Source organism: Zootoca vivipara, chromosome 4 (genome assembly GCF_965207765.1).
Source record: "Zootoca vivipara chromosome 4, rZooViv2.hap1.1, whole genome shotgun sequence".
Taxonomy (NCBI): domain Eukaryota; kingdom Metazoa; phylum Chordata; class Lepidosauria; order Squamata; family Lacertidae; genus Zootoca; species Zootoca vivipara.
The window spans coordinates 71,715,188-71,726,713 of record NC_142587.1 but is presented as its reverse complement, the minus strand read 5'-3'; positions in this window follow the sequence as shown (position 1 = coordinate 71,726,713).

Below are 11,526 nucleotides of genomic sequence, written 5' to 3'. Positions count from 1 at the left end.
GTGTGATCCTGTCCTCTGGGGTATACATGGTTCTCCTGAGAATGGATTAAGCCTGCTAAAGTTCAGGCAAACAGGCACAGCTTTTTAAAGAGAAATTTTATCCATAATTAGTAGTATGACAATGCCTTGCCCTTGTTCTTTCTTACATTAAAATAGTTATGAGGAGGCAAAGTGCATAGCTGCCAAGTTTTCCCTTTTCCCGCGAGGAAGCCTATTCAGCATGAGGGAATTTCCCTTTAAAAAAGGGAGAACTTGGCAGCTATGGCAAAGTGGTGCATATTCTTGCTTGTACATTTTTAAAACCTTCCTGCAGGTTGTTTGGGTTATCTAACCACAGACCTCCATGATAGGACTTACAATATATGCTTGTTTCTGATATTGTTTTTAATGTTGTAACCCACCCCAGGGCCTTAGGATGAAGGTTGGGTAATAAAAATAAACAACAACAACAACAACAACAAGGCTGTCAACAATGCTTTTTTTTTTGCTAAAGTAGAGTAATGTAGGATTTTAAAAGCATTTAACTTAAATTTAAAAATCATCTGCTGCTCTGCTTTAACGACTGTCACCAATCTGGAACTTCTCAGTGCTCTGTCAACAGCATTTTGGGCAGCCTCACTTCTTACAAATCCCACACATCCTGATCTGACTTGGGAGTATTGGTAATGTGCTTTGACTCAGGGTGCGGGGAAGGCCCCTAACTCATCCTGCTTCTCCATATTATTCAGCCTCTGTGCAGAGCTGATGCCCAATTCTTGTCTGAGAGCGGGTGCTAACAGACCTGGAAAATGCACAATTTGTATTTGGTGAGGGAATGGGACACCTCTAAGGACGCAAACCTACGCTCACTTATCTGAAAGTAAGACCCACTGAACTCGATTTACCATGGAGTAGAAATGAATAGGGGATATGTTGTAAGTTTTTTAAGTCAGCAGATGCTTATGGTGCAAGGATTATGAGGTATACTCAGAAATAAATCCTACTGAATTTAATGGGACTTAATCCAAATGAGTGGTGTTAGAATTACAGCCTAAGAGAAGTTCAAACGGCTTCTTCATTGATAGTCTTTAAGCAGGCAGTAAATATATTTTTATTTTGCAGGTTTTTAATGGCCTTGAACTGGATGTTAACTTAGCTCACTGTTCATTTTTAATGTGTCTCTTTGTGTGTTTGTTTTTATAGTGGATTTACTGTTCTCCATTTTTATTGTGTCAAGATTATACTTTTATTGTTACAAACTGCCTTGGGACCCAAAAGGCAATTATATAAACTTATCTACTTGAGAAGACCATCCATGAGAGAATGGAAAACTAAAATCTGGGGCATAGCATGCATAGTTAAGCATGGTTAAGCTCACACATGTGGTTAGAACCAGAGAGGGAAGGCAGCAAGATAAAGTCCTTATGGAGGAAAGAAGTCTCTTTATAATGTCCTGGAACAATAAGGTAGAGGATAATGAAAATCCATTTGTGTTATTTGGAATCTGGTAATATTGGCCTGTTATACTTTACTTTGGCACGGAAATTTGTCCTGATACTGTATGTTCAGATAACCCTTTCACTTTTGTTTTGGGGGTTTGTTATTACATTTTGTTATGTTTTATTAAAATCACACACACACACATTTATCTGCATGCCACCCTAACTTCCTAGTGGTCCAAGATTCCAGGGTTGCCAAATGCTTACCCAGAGTTTGGTTTCCTTGGAATGAGGGACAGCGGAGACTGTGGTGTTTTTAGGATATACAATGGTACCTCAGTTTTCGAACATCTCAGTTGATGAACATTTCAGTTTTCAAACGCCGTAAACCTGGAAATAAATGCCTCGGAAGTCGAACATGCCACGCAGCTTCCATTGAGTGCAAGATCCTGAGGCCTAGCTGTCAGCTATTGAGTTTTTGGTTTTCGAACGTTTCAGAACTCAAACCGTCTTCTGGAACGTATTACGTTTGAAAACCAAGGTACCACTGTACAGTTTATTTACACATACATACAACCTAAGCCTATGATGGAGAGGTTCACAGCATTAACAACACAATAAGGTCTTGCTTCTCCCACAGCCACAGTGTTGGATTCAAGCAGAAATCAAGCATGTCTCTCCCTTTCAGGCTGCTGCCTGCAGCCTGCTTCTAGCCCAGTTCTCCCTCTCTCACCTCTTGACCCTTGCTCTTCTCACCAACAGCCATTCGCCTTCTGGCACAAAATCGCTTCCTTTGTTACGCTAATAAACCACACTTAGGGAGCCATTAACTCACCATGAAGCCGGCCTGGTTATTCCAACAATTGAATCCTCCATTAGATTTTAACCCTTGCTGGAGCTAGGAATTAGAAGGGGCTCACGCATATAGCCTAAGCCCCCCCCCCCCAAAAAAACTCACAACACTATTTAGACAGACATATACATTTCTACCTATAAATAAATAAACTATGTATAGGGGAGAGCAATAGTGGATGTCATGGTGGGGGAGCAGTGCTCACCTGAAATCAGGTCAGTTGCATTGCTGCTGCTTACCAAGGAACTAGAGACGCGAGGCCATGGCAATGTGGGTGCAGTGCAAATGCACCGGCAGAGCTTACTGGGCATTCCAGACAGTGTGTTTCCACCACAGCAGCCTTGGCATCACCTCACCCTCTACGTCCCTGTGAGCAACAATGCAACCAACTGTAGGTCAAGTGAGCGCCACTGCCCCCACCATGCCATCCACCTTAGCTGCCAAGTATCCCATTTTTCGCGGGAACCCCCCGGATTTTAATCCGTTTCCCGCAGTTCTCCCGAACGGAGAAAAATCCCGGAAATCCCCCAGATTTCCTACCTGCCAGGGAGCCTCCATTTTGGGTGCTGCTCTGACCATGTGTGGGCACCATCTTGGTGGTGGCCGCATAGCGGCAGCCGTCACCAAGATGACCGCCGCCATGCAGCCATCACCAAGATGGCAGCCGGGCATGCGTAGAAGTGACTTCTGGTGTTGCTCTGCCCTATTTCCGGTGCCCACACATGGTCAGCTTCTACGCAACTTCTGGTGCCGTGCCACTGCTGTTCCCAGATTTTTCAGAGGGAGACTTGGCAGGTATGCCATCCACTACTGGAGAAGAATGTACAGTTGCTGGCAGTACCGCCACAATCAGAGGAAGTATGCCTCTGAGTGCCAGTTACAGTGGTGCCTCGCTTGACGAAATTAATTCGTTCCAGGACTCAATTCGTCCTACGAAAATTTCATGTAGCGAGGCACCGTTTCCCATAGGAGCGCATTAAAAGTCAATTAATGCGTTCCTATGGGAAACGGGGGCCTGGCGGTGGCAGCGGTACTTGCTCTCTTGGCTTGGGGAAGGCAGGCAGGCGCTTGTTCTCTTGCCTGCCTGCCTTCCCCGAGCCAAGAGAGGTGTGTGCCACCGCCTCACCCGACAGAGCCGGCATTTGACAGGGCTTCTGAACCCCCGTCAGATGCGGGCTCTGTTGGGTGGGGGGGGGAGAGGAACTTAAGTGTGATCTGGAACTTAAGTGTGCTCAATTGTTTATTGCATAGTCCACACACTGCCCAGGATCGGACAAGGCTTCTCCAGCCTCGTCCCATCCTCGCAGTGTCCGGCGGTGGGGGGAAGCAGAGGATCCTCCGCTTTCCCACACACACACTGCCCGGGGATCTGACGAGGCTGGAGAAGCCTCGTCCCATCCCCGCCTTGTCGGGCAGTGGGGGGGGAGTGGAGGATCCGAAAAGCCCTCGCCATGGACTGGCTTGGCGGCGGGGGGAAGAATCCACTTCTCCCCCCCTTCTTCCCGCGCTACAGCCTTTGTGTTCTGCTGGTCTCTGCCGGTTGCCCGCCACCGGCAGAGACCAGCGGAACACAAAGGGGAACGAGCTGCAGCGCAGGAAGAAGGCAAAGGAAGATCAGCTGAGAGGCGGTGACAGCTGTCAGCGTCTCTCAGCTGATCTTCCTTTGCCTTCTTCCTGTGCTGCAGCTCGTTCCCCTTTCACTAGAGGAATGCCCTGTAGGTTTTGTGATCGGAGGTTTTTATGGCCACGCTTCGCAAGACGAAGCGGCGGCCATAGAAAACCTCGTCTTGCGAGGCGACCTCCGATCGCAAAACCTATTCGTATAGCGGAAAATTCATCTAACAGGGCATTCGTCTAGCGAGGCACCACTGTACTGGGAATCACAGGAGGGGAGATTGCTGTTGCACTTAAGCCCTGCTTGCAGGTTTTCCACAGGCACCAGATTGGCCACTGCGAGAACAGGATGCTGGACTAGATGGGCCCTTAGCCTGGTCTGGCAGGCTGTTTGGAGGCTGTTCATATGTTTGCATGCCTGCTGTGTACTGTTTTGCTGTGTACTGTGATCCCTTAATACGTGTGCAACTGTGACTTGTTTAACTGCAAAAAGGAAACATAACCCTTTTGCCACTTTAGCCACACTGGTGCCGTGCATAGTGGGTTTCAAAGTGCAACTATTGAATGTTAAGTGATAATGAGGATGTGCCTTAGATTCAGTTAAGCCCTGGGAATCCAAACCTTTTCAATGTAAACAAAAAGAAAATGATGTACTTTTCAGTTAGGGAAACATTTACAAAAATCCCCTTCCCTCTAGAAGCAATGCTTCAAATGACTTTTTTTGTGTGTGTGGGAAACTCTTTTCATAAACCTGGTTTTGCACTCACAGAGCAGATGGAAGTTCCAGGCTTAAAGGGACAATTTTCTTGAAGCCTTGTGGTGTGTTTAGTATTCTTCAGTTTCTTTAGGCTTTCAAAGCATGTTGGTATAGGTTGAATGGGGATTCTGATCTACGTCAGAGATTATGGCTACAGAATCCAGCACTGGTGCTTATTCTGGATCAATTAGCAAGGGTGTGATATCTTATATGCAACATTGGTTGCACTCCAAATGCTTTGAACATGCTGAGTACAGATCTGCTACTGGTCAATTGTGCATTGATTGAGAAGCTTGCTACTGGCGAATGCCTTTTGTTTCACATTGAATATAATGGGTTTCCTGGGTATTTTTAGGCCTGCTAATGAGCTCTGTTTAATCAGCCAGAGAAAATATCACCAAGATAGGGTGTCTGCTCAATGGTTCTCTTGGCTGTCCGCTGTTCTGCTGATTACATGTAAATGATTTTTTATTGCAGGTCTAGAAATAGCATTTCAGGACAGGTGATCATCATTGCAAACATGACCTCCAATATCAGTCATCTGTAGTTTTCAATGAATGCACGGCATGCGCAACTGCAGTTCCAGGACTGAAATTTCACACCCAGCACACTTGGTCACTCTGGTACTCAACTGGGATCAATGGGTGACATCGTGCTTTCTCGTGTTGGCAGTTGACAACTCTCATGTGATGTCTGGTAATAATGTTGGGTGGTGTATCACACAGATCAGGCATACCAATCCAATAGTTTCACCATTTATACTGAATCTTTGAGGGATTCACAACAAAATCCTGCATCTGTCTACTTCAAAGTAATTGCCATTGAGTTGGCAGATAAGTAGGCACAGGAGTGCAGCATTAGACTCTCTGGAAGCAGGTAACGATATACCAAATCAGCACAAATCATGAAGCAGGTCATCAGAAGGGCGTCCCTATTTATTCAAAAGTGAGACTCCCTGCATCTAAGACAGATGGCCTACTTCTTCAGCATTCGTCCTAGTTTATTTGCACAAAACTCACGTGATGGTTAGACTATATCTGAGCAATTGGTTTGTGGGGCAGTTATAGGACACTGAGCATTTATCCTGCTTCCATCCTGATTTGCTTTTGGGGTGTTTATACATCTTCCCATTAATCGTTCCTTCATCCAACACTTTATCATCGCCTTCCAAACCACAAAAAGTATGTTTGGTTTGGTTTTCAAGTGGATATGTTGTGCACAAACCTAAAGTTCTGGTGTGTGCTTGAATCCGTCCTGCAAAATACTGACAAGTCTCAATGCACTCTAAGTATGCGTGGGCAGGATTGCAACCTTAATTGCAGTTCACTTTCCTGAGTCAAAGGAACTGAAAAGCTTTCCCCCCTCTCCACTATATAAAGGTAAAGGGACCCCTGACCATTAGGTCCAGTCGTGGACCACTCTGGGGTTGCAGCACTCATCTCGCTTTACTGGCTGAGGGAGCTGGCGTACAGCTTCCGGGTCATGTGGCCAGCATGACTAAGCCGCTTCTGGCAAACCAGAGCAGCACACGAAAACGCCGTTTACCTTCCCGCCAGAGCGGTACCTATTTATCTACTTGCACTTTGATGTGCTTTCGAACTGCTAGTTTGGCAGGAGCAGGGACCGAGCAACACACACACACACACACACACACACACACATTATATTTTTGCAGTACTAAACAAACTAAAAGCTGAACCATTTAAAAACAGGTATATTAATATGTGGTCCAAAACTATCAGGCTATCCATGTAATGACTGAATGACTCAGCAGATGACTACATTTTAAAATGATGTGGATTTTCATTTTGTTTATTTATTCTGCTGTAACTAGGTGAAAGATTGTGACTTACTCCCTTATTAAGAAATGTTGGACAAAGTAATGTACTTCTCCTCACAGTGCATAGATAAATGATGGGATTCACTCCCAAGAGAGGTAGTGATGGCACCAAGTAGAATGGTTTTCAAAATGGATAAAGCTATCTGTGGCTGCTAGCAATGATGGCTAGGTTCTACCTCCACTGTCAGAGGCAGGGTGCCTCTGAATGCCAGTTCCTAGGAGTCACGGGTGCAGAGATGCTGCTGTGCTCATGCTCTACTTTCAGGCTTCCCATGGGCATCTGCTTGACCATTGTGAGAACGCAATGCTGAATTAGATGGGCCATTGGCCAGATTCAGCTGACTCTTCCTATGTGTCAGGCGTCAGAGGATCTAACCCCCACGGTAGGTTGCCAGGAACAGATAAGACGAGGAAGTTCTTACCAATTGCTTTTTATTCAATATTCACAGAGAGAGGCTTAGAAATGCAGCCTCTTGGAATAATGGTGTTGCTCCGAGTAAATCTCCAACACACCTTTCTCTCCTACTTCCTCATTCATCAACAGCACACACACACACACACACACACACACACACACACACACCTTATAGCATAGCTGTCAACTTTTGGCAGGTATGCGTTTAAAGTAGTCCTCTGAGTGATGGGCAGGGAAATCTCAATCTGAGACCAAGACAGCTTTCAATGAGACAACTTCAAGAAGGCCACGGTTATCAGTGACTACTGCCTTAAGTATTAGAGGCAATATGCCTCAGAATAACAGATGAGCAGGAAAGAGCTATTATGCTCATGTCTTCCTTATGGTCTCCCCCTCTGGTTGGTCAATGGGGGAGCAGAATGCTGACAGGCACCCCCAAACTGCGGCCCTCCAGATGTTTTGGCCTACAACTCCCATGATCCCTAGCTAACAGGACCAGTGGTTGGTTGGGGAAGATGGGAATTGTAGTCCAAAACATCTGGAGGGCCAAAGTTTGGGGGTGCCTGATATAAGACTTTGGTCAGAGTCAGCAGGGCTGCTCCTATGATCTCGAATGGATTTTGTCAAGTATATGACATCTGCTCTTGGCTTTAGCTGGAAGCAGGGGTGGAGGAGAAATTTGATAAAGTATTCATTTAAAGCCAAATCTATCAAATCCTCACTTTCTGAAACAGCATATGATCTGAAACATAGCTAGCCTTCAGATGAAATCTGCATTCATCTGAATTTTGAGATGCAGTTCTACAGCCAATGTTTACAAAGATGCATATATTAGGGGAAAATGTGCACAAAAGCATACATATTAGTCAAAATGGCATACAAAAATGTGTATTTTGCACACAAAAATGTGTACACAAAAATTTGTACATTATTGTAAAAATAATTTTTTCATTAAGGATTTTTTTTAAAAAAAATCAAAATCAAAATCTCAAATTGTTTGGAAATGTGGGAAGCTGAATTTAAGATTGGAAAAACTGAAAGACCCTTTCATACCCAGCTGGCAGCATTTAAAAAAGTTACAGGGAGTGTACCTAAATGTTTAGAACGGGAGAAAGGAAAGTAAGTCAGCAAAATTATAATATTAGGATATGGAGTGAATTATGACTTAAAGGCATAGATATGTTTTTAAGGACAAGTGCACAACATTTTGTGGTTTACTAGATTTAGCTGTGCTCAAGTCTGTGGTGAAAAAGTCGTGCGATGCTTCAGAAAAAAATTGGTAACAAAACTCCTGTTTCATTAAAAAATGATGCATATTTTGCAACCCACTGAATCAGTCTATTCTTTGTGATTCATATAGTTGGGCTCTATGCAGAATCTGGAATTTTGGTGGCAGTGAAGCAGGGAGAGCATATCGTGAATCAGCAGATGCAGTAAAAAAAATGGAGATTGCAAAGTAATGGTGTTTTGAGCAGACTATGGAGGCTATATTCCCTAATATATATATATATTCTGAGATACTAGCTTCTAGCTTACCAAACGCACAACCATGATATCAAATGGTTCCATACTTTTTGCTGAGAATTCCTGTTTCCTGTGTGCAAGTCCGATTGGGAACACAGGCAGTTTACATTTTCTGCCCTAATTAATTCTCCAGCCTTTCCCATCTAAATGAGTAGATGTTCCATATCTGCACTATGTGCTTTTGTCCTTGCCCCTCAATTGCTCATTCCCCACCCTCCATTTCTCCTCAAACTGGATGTATGTGCAGGAATAACTTTACTTGTATTCATACATTTAAAAAAACAAAAAACCAACCCCCAGAATTGTCCAAAAGCACATATCTGCTGGCATAGCAGTAAGTCACCGTTTCCTTTTTCACTGTCACAGTGAAGAAGACATGTGTTTTTCAGACCTACTCCAATGCTGTTTTTGCGCACTGGAGATTCACATTACTGATCTGCCAGAAATAGTGTGGGCAGGTGTCTCTCATATTCAGTTCCCTATTGATAAAACAGGAAAACAGCACCACCTGCTTTCCAGAGTGGCTTGAAGCGAATGTATCTAGGAACCCTAACTAACTGGACACAGGTTCTCCAATAATTGTGTGCAGGTATTTAAATTGACATAGGCTGCAGGTCAGACTCGCTCACTCGCTCTCCCCCTATATATATGTGTGTATATATATATCTCACAAAATTGTAATAAAACATCAAAGCAGTTTACAAAAAGAATAAAACAATAAAATAGTTAAAAGCAACTATTTTAAACATTCAAAAATAATTAAAATCAATGATAAGCTAAAAACCAGATCACACATCAATGTTCTACATGTCTGGATAGGCTTGCTGCTGCCTAAACAAACAAACAAAAAAATCTTCTTAGCATGTATCAAAAACAGTACAGTGAAGGGGCCTGCCTGATGTCAATAGGCAGGGAGTTCCAAAGTTTGCATGCTGCAACACTAAGCAATTGATTTCAAGTACATGGTATTTATATTGCTGGAAAATCTCAATGTGCTACAGCAGCAGTTCCCGACCTGTGGGTTGTAAATTGCATTATTTACCGATTTGTTAAATTTGTATACCGGCCTTTATCTGCAGATCTCAGGGCTGTTCGCAACATGAAAATACAAGATAAAAGCACAAAATACACGATAAAAGAACAAAGAAAAAAACACAAACCAATAAACCCCCCTCCTACAAACAACATTTAAAAGGGTATAGGATGTTAAACAGCCAAAGGCCTAGCTGAAGAAGAATGTTTTCGCCTGGCGCCTAAAGGTGTGGCACCAGCCTGTACAAAGCATGTGCAGTTGGTCTCCGGTTTTATAACCAAACCCATAATAATTATTGCTTGTAATCCTTAGTCTTCTTCTTCTTAGCTGGCTTGATGGAAATGTCTTACAACTTTTTATTTCAATGGTCTATTATAATGGTGCGATGACACTTGTAACCGAATGTTGGGAAACGTCATGTTTGGGCAAGTCTTTGCTATGAATTTATACTGACTTACAGCTTGGGAACTACCCTCTGGTGGCTGGCAGCAGAGAAGACCTAAGGCCCAAATTTCAACAATAAATGGATTAAATTTGGTGGGTTGGGAGCCATGGTGCTACAACAATCAGGTCTGCCATGTTAACTGTGGGTCTCAAAGCAATACATACTAAATATGGAAAATTAAAACATGCACACACACATGTGGACTGTAGCCTAGCAACCCACAGTAACATGTGCAGAAAAACTCAGGATATAGTAAGAGATTTGGAGAAGCTATGTGTCCACTGTAGAAAAGCAACAGGGTTATGCAATATGTTTGCCATTGATATTTTTTTTCTTTATACTCACAAAACCAGGAAATTGTGAGGTTCTCAAAACAAACTTAGCTTCCCATTCCCACAAGGTCTACTGAACAATAGGATCATTCATGAGTGGCAAAGGGCTGCAAGATCACCTTGATTGCCCTGTGCAGCACTAACATATTAATATGGCTTTAAGAAATACAATGTCAATCCTTCCCCATAAACACCCACCCAATCTTCTCTTAGAACCATAATGATCAGAGCCACAGAAGAAACCATTAAAACAAACAAACAAATAACTCAGGACATGCTGCCCCAAGGACTTCTCTTGCTGGAACCCCACTAAAATGAATTATAGCTCTGGGAGGAGAAAATGACAGTTCCCAGGATTCTTGAGGGGAGATAATGTGCTTTAAATGTGTGTTCAGTGTGTGGTGTGGATCTTCTCTTAGAATGAAGTTCAAATGTACTTTCATGCTTACAGCTATAGATGCATTTACTGCAAGGATAGGGAGGCTGTGACCCTCCAAAGGTTGTTGCAAACCCACTCCTATCATCCCTGACCATTGGTCATGCTGGCTGGGATGAATGGGAGCATCTGGAGGATGAAAGATTTCCCATCCCTGTTTCACTGCTTAAATCAAATAGAAATGGAAAAAAGCATTAAGGGGACCAAATGGTGTGCTTTGCTGTTATTGCAGAAAAGCTTTTAGCATCACATTGCGCAATTACAACACACACACAGCACGACCGCAGTTCTCTTTTTTGACTCGGCAAATGTCCAAAGTGCTAGAAAAAGAATTCCTGGTACCTATCAACTGTTCTTGGAAACAGATAAGAGAGGAGGCTATTCTTGATTCAGATCTAAGCAGCACACAGGTGTTACTTCAGGAAGTACATTTGGTTGAGCCACAGATGCAAACAAAAACCCCATCCTAGCGCAGGCAGCTCTGACAGCCCCATGTTCTGTCAATCAGGTAAGCTGAGAACAGGAAATGTGCAAGATGTTCGGTACAAAGCCTAATAAACCATAATTAGGGTGTTTCTGCAAACCCAGCGTCCTGTTATGTAAAATATTCATAGTGCACGCACACAAACGCTGGCCAGTGTGAGGGATATTTTATGGTGAGTTCAATCTCCTGAATTTGCAGCCAAAATCTTGGCTATGCTATCACAGGCACCACTAGGGCCAGACTAGCAGGTGCAAATAAAGGACCCCAGGTCACCTGGCCCCCCTTCCATAACTGGGATGATGGGGCATGATCCTTTGGAGAAGAGAGGTAATGGTGCTATTGTTTAGCTTAAATCCAGAACACTCAGTGCTGCCT